Raw genomic sequence first — 7,368 nt, forward strand, 5'->3', positions numbered from 1 at the left:
CGCAAGTGCGTTCGAATACGGGATTACAGTCCCTCGTCTGTCCGTACTTCCTCTTTCGACGTGCGGCGCCTTCCCAAAGCGCACAAGTCCGCAAACCGCAGAACGCTTCCGACGTAGCAAAGCCGCGTTTCCTTCGGTACTTCGCAGCAACGCCGCCTTTCCCTCGGCGGCGGGCAAATAGCCTGCAGACGTCGTCGCATTGAACCGCGAACTCGACACCTCGCGCGTCACGAGCGGGAGCCGACCGGCAGCCTCCGGCCCTTTCGGGCGCGGTGGAATTTGCCGCGGAGGACGGGAGAGTGCTTTAGGCCACGGTTCCTTCCGTACTTGGCAGCCGCACCCTCAATACCGCCGGTTCCATGACCGACCGAGCGCCGCACCGTTCCTTTAGTACTTGGGCAGCAACAAAGTCGGGTCGTTACTCCACACTCGCCGCAGGAAGCGACCGGCAGCCGCCAGCCTTTTCAGACTCGGCAGCGTTTGCCGCGGAGGACGGGAGAGCGCTCGCACCACGGTTCCGTGTGTACTAAGCGGCAGCGGCATTAGCTCTCGACCGTCAGTTCCTTGACCGACCGCACGCTTCGCCGTTCCCCTCGTACTGGGCAAGAGCAGCAGGTCGGGTCGTCTTACTCCCATTCCGCGCAAGAGTGCCGAGGCGGACTTCAGAAAGCCCACCCAACAGTGTGCGTTACGCCGTTTCTACCCGCGGGCGCGGCCAAGCCAACCGTCCAAGGTTGCAGCCGGCGTCCACTGGGCGCAACAAATTTGGCACGGGGCGCCCTTCGAAATTCGGGCAATCCCCGGCATGTTCGGGTATAGCCGTCCCCGCGTCCAAGCGGGGCCAGCGGCGGAAAGCGTCGGGCGCAGCGAGCTGCTTCACCCACACGGGGTAGAAACAATGGCGCTCGTCACCCTCGAACAATCCGGTAATGATCCTTCCGCAGGTTCACCTACGGAAACCTTGTTACGACTTTTACTTCCTCTAAATGATCAAGTTTGGTCATCTTTCCAACAGACCGGCGCAACCGAAAGGCCGCGCCGGACATCGGTCCGAAGACCTCACTAAATCATTCAATCGGTAGTAGCGACGGGCGGTGTGTACAAAGGGCAGGGACGTAATCAACGCGAGCTTATGACTCGCGCTTACTGGGAATTCCTCGTTCAAGGGGAACAATTGCAAGCCCCTATCCCAATCACGAAAGAAGTTCCACGGGTTACCCAGTCTTTTCAGACAGGGATAAAGACACGCTGCTTCCTTCAGTGTAGCGCGCGTGCGGCCCCGGACATCTAAGGGCATCACAGACCTGTTATTGCTCTGTTTCGTGCGGCTAGGAGCCGCTTGTCCCTCTAAGAAGGTTGTAAGGTGCTGGGAACCCCGCACCTATTTAATAGGCTAGAGTCTCGTTCGTTATCGGAATTAACCAGACAAATCGCTCCACCAACTAAGAACGGCCATGCACCACCATCCACCGAATCAAGAAAGAGCTCTCAATCTGTCAATCCTCCCAGTGTCCGGGCCGGGTAAGTTTTCCCGTGTTGAGTCAAATTAAGCCGCAGGCTCCACTCCTGGTGGTGCCCTTCCGTCAATTCCTTTAAGTTTCAGCTTTGCAACCATACTTCCCCCGGAACCCAAACACTTTGGTTTCCCGGAAGCTGCCCGCCGAGTCATTTGAGTAACTCAGGCGGATCGCTGGTTGGCATCGTTTATGGTCAGAACTAGGGCGGTATCTGATCGCCTTCGAACCTCTGACTTTCGTTCTTGATCAAAGAAAACATTCTTGGCAAATGCTTTCGCAGTAGTTCGTCTTGCGACGGTCCAAGAATTTCACCTCTAGCGCCGCAATACGAATGCCCCCGTCTGTCCCTCTTAATCATTACCTCGTATTCCAAAAACCAACAGAACAGAAACGAGGTCTTGTTCTATTATTCCATGCAAGTTTATTCAGGCGACTCGCCTGCGTTGAGCACTCTAATTTTTTCAAAGTAAAAGCACCGGCCTTCTCGAGGCACACAATGAAGTGCACCAAGAAAGGACCGGCATGATGTTCAGTCCGAGCCGTCGCATCGGGTAGATGCACTACTCGTCTGGAACTGAGATCCAACTACGAGCTTTTTAACCGCAGCAGCTTTAGTATACGCTATTGGAGCTGGAATTACCGCGGCTGCTGGCACCAGACTTGCCCTCCAATTGATCCTCGTTAAAGGATTTAGAGTGTACTCATTTCAATTACGGGGCCTCAAAAGAGTCCCGTATTGTTATTTTTCGTCACTACCTCCCCGTGCCGGGAGTGGGTAATTTGCGCGCCTGCTGCCTTCCTTGGATGTGGTAGCCGTTTCTCAGGCTCCCTCTCCGGAATCGAACCCTGATTCTCCGTTACCCGTAACAACCATGGTAAGCAAGTAACCTACCATCGAAAGTTGATAAGGCAGACACTTGAAAGAAACGTCGCCGGCTCGTGGCCATGCGATCAGCACAAAGTTATCCAGAGTCACCACACAATACGGGCCGAAACCCGATCGATCTTGGTCTAATAAAAGCACCCGTCGCCCAAAGGGCTTCAGGCTCACTGCATGTATTAGCTCTAGAATTGCCACAGTTATCCAAGTAGGAAGAAACGATCTAAGGAACCATAACTGATTTAATGAGCCATTCGCGGTTTCGCCTTATTTCGGCATGTACTTAGACATGCATGGCTTAATCTTTGAGACAAGCATATGATTACTGGCAGGATCAACCAGGTAATCGTTCAACTGCGCGTCCCGCCTGTCAAGCAGGCCGGACGCCGTTTTTGCGATGCCGAGGCCACCTTCAGGCGCCCCAGCACGCTTCGTTCTTGCAAAGAGTAGCACTTTGCACAGTCCGAGACGACGGCGTTCGAGCTCGCTACGGCGCCCTCCCCGAAGGGCCGGGTATCGCCACGCGGCAAGAAGCACGCAACATTCTCGATAGACTGGTTGTGTCGACTCGATCACGGCTTGCGGTTTCTCTTGAGCCCGCAGCACAGGTGGACCGACCGACACTTGCAACGTAGCCGAGACGGCAAAGCCGCCAGGCGACGGGTCACGCCCGCGCCTTCGGCGCTTTCGCATTTGACTCGTCCGAGGACGATGCGGAACACAACTCGATATCGTGGAGAAAGCGTCGTCCGACAACCAGCCCCTAACGCATCAAGCGGATGAGGCTGCAGACGTCAGCTGTGGGATCCACGGGAGCGATACCGGGGACACGCTTGACGGGCACGAAGCCCGCCGCATATCAAACACCCAGGTCGCTTTTGGGGGCGACTGCTCTCTGGGACCCCCATATAATAGCAGCGATAAGTTCCCAAATCTCCATGGGGCCGTACTCGTGCCACTTTCGACGAGCGTTTGGCGAAAATCGTGCCGCCTCGCAGCGCCGCGAGCGAGATGGAAAGCTTACGTCGGCAGCGCAATGCCGAAGTCGTGAAAGCGCAGCGCGTCGACCGAATGCGCGAACGGCAATCTCTCGCCTATGGACAGCGCGGTTTCCAGAACAATCGCCTTTCTGTGCCCCTACGGGGCCGCACGCTAGCGCGGCCCTTTCGCCGTTTCCGAGCACGAGTGCGACCGGCGCGGGCGGCGTGCTCGACACCCCGGCTGACGCCGTTTCGGACTTTGTCTCTTCGCGCGCTCGCGCCAACGCCGCGGCAAAACGACGACCTCTGCGCGGTTCTTTCCCGGTTCCCGGCGTGCTATAGTGCAGCCAGCCGGACGGTGGCGACGACTCAGTCGCGGCCGTGCGGTGGCTTGTACGCCAAAGTTGCGTGACGGGCGTCGAGCTCCCGCCGCGGCCCGGCTCAGGTGGTTTCGGACTTCTGTCTCTTCCGAGCGCTCGCGTCGTCGTGGGCACGATTCTCGAGTGCGGAGCGGTGCGCGGACACCACCACGAACACGCGCAAGCCGAAAACGGCACTACGGTACAACGTCGGCCAGGGCGGTACGGCCCCCTTATATGAGCAGCGATAAGTGACCAGATCTCCACGGGGCCGTACTCGTGCGACAAGGCGGCGTACTGCGCCGAGCCGAGCGCCAATATTTGGCCTTGGCACGGCCGATTTGAGCTCTCGCGATCGCCGCGGTACCGCCGCTCACCGATTCAAGGCACGCTAGCGCGGCCCCTTCGCCATTTTTCGAGTAAGAGTGCGAAAAGCGCGCGCGGCGTGCTCGTCGCCCCGGCTGACGTAGTCTCGGACTTAGTCTCGCTCACGCCGCCCCGGCTGACGTCGTCTCGGACTTAGTCGCGCTCACACCGCCCCGGCTCACGTGGTTTCGGACTTCCGTCTCTTCCGAGCGCTCGCGTCGTCGTGGGCACGATTCTCGAGTGCGGAGCGGTGCGCGGACACCACCACGAACACGCGCAAGCCGAAAATGGCACTACGGTACAACGTCGGCCAGGGCGGTACGGCCCCCTTATATGAGCAGCGATAAGTGACCAGATCTCCACGGGGCCGTACTCGTGCGACAAGGCGGCGTACTGCGCCGAGCCGAGCGCCAATATTTGGCCTTGGCACGGCCGATTTGAGCTCTCGCGATCGCCGCGGTACCGCCGCTCACCGATTCAAGGCACGCTAGCGCGGCCCCTTCGCCATTTTTCGAGTAAGAGTGCGAAAAGCGCGCGCGGCGTGCTCGTCGCCCCGGCTGACGTAGTCTCGGACTTAGTCTCGCTCACGCCGCCCCGGCTGACGTCGTCTCGGACTTAGTCGCGCTCACACCGCCCCGGCTCACGTGGTTTCGGACTTTCGTCTCTTCCGAGCGCTCGCGTCGTCGTGGGCACGATTCTCGAGTGCGGAGCGGTGCGCGGACACCACCACGAACACGCGCAAGCCGAAAACGGCACTACGGTACAACGTCGGCCAGGGCGGTACGGCCCCTTATAAGAGCAGCGATAAGTGACCAGACCTCCACGGGGCCGTACTCGTGCGACAAGGCGGCGTACTGCGCCGAGCCGAGCGCCAATATTTGGCTTTGGCACGGCCGATTTGAGCTCTCGCGATCGCCGCGGTACCGCCGCTCACCGATTCAAGGCACGCTAGCGCGGCCCCTTCGCCATTTTTCGAGTAAGAGTGGGAAAGAGCGCGCGCGGCGTGCTCGACGCCCCGGCTGACGTCGTCTCGGACTTGGTCGACGCCCCGGCTGACGTAGTCTCGGACTTAGTCTCGCTCACGCCGCCCCGGCTGACGTCGTCTCGGACTTAGTCGCGCTCACACCGCCCCGGCTCACGTGGTTTCGGACTTTCGTCTCTTCCGAGCGCTCGCGTCGTCGTGGGCACGATTCTCGAGTGCGGAGCGGTGCGCGGACACCACCACGAACACGCGCAAGCCGAAAACGGCACTACGGTACAACGTCGGCCAGGGCGGTACGGCCCCTTATAAGAGCAGCGATAAGTGACCAGACCTCCACGGGGCCGTACTCGTGCGACAAGGCGGCGTACTGCGCCGAGCCGAGCGCCAATATTTGGCTTTGGCACGGCCGATTTGAGCTCTCGCGATCGCCGCGGTACCGCCGCTCACCGATTCAAGGCACGCTAGCGCGGCCCCTTCGCCATTTTTCGAGTAAGAGTGGGAAAAGCGCGCGCGGCGTGCTCGACGCCCCGGCTGACGTCGTCTCGGACTTGGTCGACGCCCCGGCTGACGTAGTCTCGGACTTAGTCTCGCTCACGCCGCCCCGGCTGACGTCGTCTCGGACTTAGTCGCGCTCACACCGCCCCGGCTCACGTGGTTTCGGACTTGCGTCTCTTCCGAGCGCTCGCGTCGTCGTGGGCACGATTCTCGAGTGCGGAGCGGTGCGCGGACACCACCACGAACACGCGCAAGCCGAAAACGGCACTACGGTACAACGTCGGCCAGGGCGGTACGGCCCCTTATAAGAGCAGCGATAAGTGACCAGACCTCCACGGGGCCGTACTCGTGCGACAAGGCGGCGTACTGCGCCGAGCCGAGCGCCAATATTTGGCCTTGGCACGGCCGATTTGAGCTCTCGCGATCGCCGCGGTACCGCCGCTCACCGATTCAAGGCACGCTAGCGCGGCCCCTTCGCCATTTTTCGAGTAAGAGTGGGAAAAGCGACCGCGGCGTGCTCGACGCCCCGGCTGACGTCGTCTCGGACTTAGTCGACGCCCCGGCTGACGTAGTCTCGGACTTGGTCTCGCTCACGCCGCCCCGGCTGACGTAGTCTCGGACTTGGTCTCGCTCACGCCGCCCCGGCTGACGTCGTCTCGGACTTAGTCGCGCTCACACCGCCCCGGCTCACGTGGCTTCGGACTTGGTCTCTTCGAGCGCTCGCAGCCAGGTCGGGGCCGACGCCGACGTCTGCGTGGGGCTTCAACGATTCCCGGCGCGACGCAATGCAACTGCGCGCAGGATGCCAGCGACTCCGCCGTGGCCGTGCGGCGGTGTACACGCAGAAGTTTCGTGAAGGGGTATCGAGCTCCCGCCGCCCCGGCGGACGTGGTTTCGGACTTTAGCGCTCGCAGCGATCTCGCGGCGATCGCTGACGTCTGCGCGGTTTCAGGTGTGCTACGATGCAGCAGTCTGCCGCACGACAATTTACGGAAGCGAGTGCATTCCGCCCCGGCGGACGCGGCAGCGGACTTTGTGCCTGCGGGAGTGCTCTTGTTGCTGTAAAATTTGAACGGGTGCAGCTGCGCGAAGCAAGTGTACACATTTTCTCTCTCTCTCTCTCTCTCTCTGCCTCTGAGGCGACTGTAATTTTAATTTAAATGCAATTGGAGGCGGGAGCAACCTGATGAGAGTAGGCGGACTTCGGCACACCTTGTAGTTTAGAAATTGTTTTCAAGCTTTGAGGACATACACAATCGCGCCATCTGCTTTCCCCGTCTCTTTGGCACTTCATAGTGTGTGCAGCATGCTCTGCATTCCAAAGAAACGCGCCTGTTTCTCCCCCTCTCTCACGTTCTTCTTGTCTTTCTTGCTGCTCTTGTGAGAAGTTGCTATGCTCTTTACTCGCTGTAAAATAGAATGCTTGCGCGAGCCAACAACTTGCGTGTCTTTCTTTTTTTTTTGTTGTTGTTGTTTTTTTCTCTCTTCCCAAGACGTTTCTGCCATTATTCACTAGCTCTCGTTCTTAGTATGCAACGGAGCGTTAGCTCGCGCCATCTACCTTTCTTTCTGTATGGCGAAGGCCGTAGGTTTTCCTAGTTCCGCACACAGATGGCGCGGATGCGTTTTCGCGCCAGTTTCGAACGACCTCGCTGTACACATGTTTCTCATTTAAAAGTTTCAAAGGGGCTTGCGAAAGGGCGTGGTCCTTTTTTCTTGCGCAAGGCTGAGCTTTCCAGCTGTGCTTAAGCTATGCTAGCATGTGTGCGTATGTGTGTGTGTGTGTGTG

General features: G+C 59.2%; 1 non-coding gene across 1 annotated transcript; it reads right to left on the reverse strand.

Moving 5' to 3' along the window:
• Positions 1-927: 927 nt before the first annotated feature.
• On the reverse strand, positions 928-2,742 carry LOC139053856 (small subunit ribosomal RNA). Its single transcript, XR_011510839.1, has one exon. It is a non-coding gene; the product is annotated as a small subunit ribosomal RNA (ribosomal RNA).
• Positions 2,743-7,368: the final 4,626 nt, after the last annotated feature.

The sequence above is a fragment of the Dermacentor albipictus genome, unplaced genomic scaffold (genome assembly GCF_038994185.2).
Source record: "Dermacentor albipictus isolate Rhodes 1998 colony unplaced genomic scaffold, USDA_Dalb.pri_finalv2 scaffold_263, whole genome shotgun sequence".
Lineage (NCBI taxonomy): Eukaryota > Metazoa > Arthropoda > Arachnida > Ixodida > Ixodidae > Dermacentor > Dermacentor albipictus.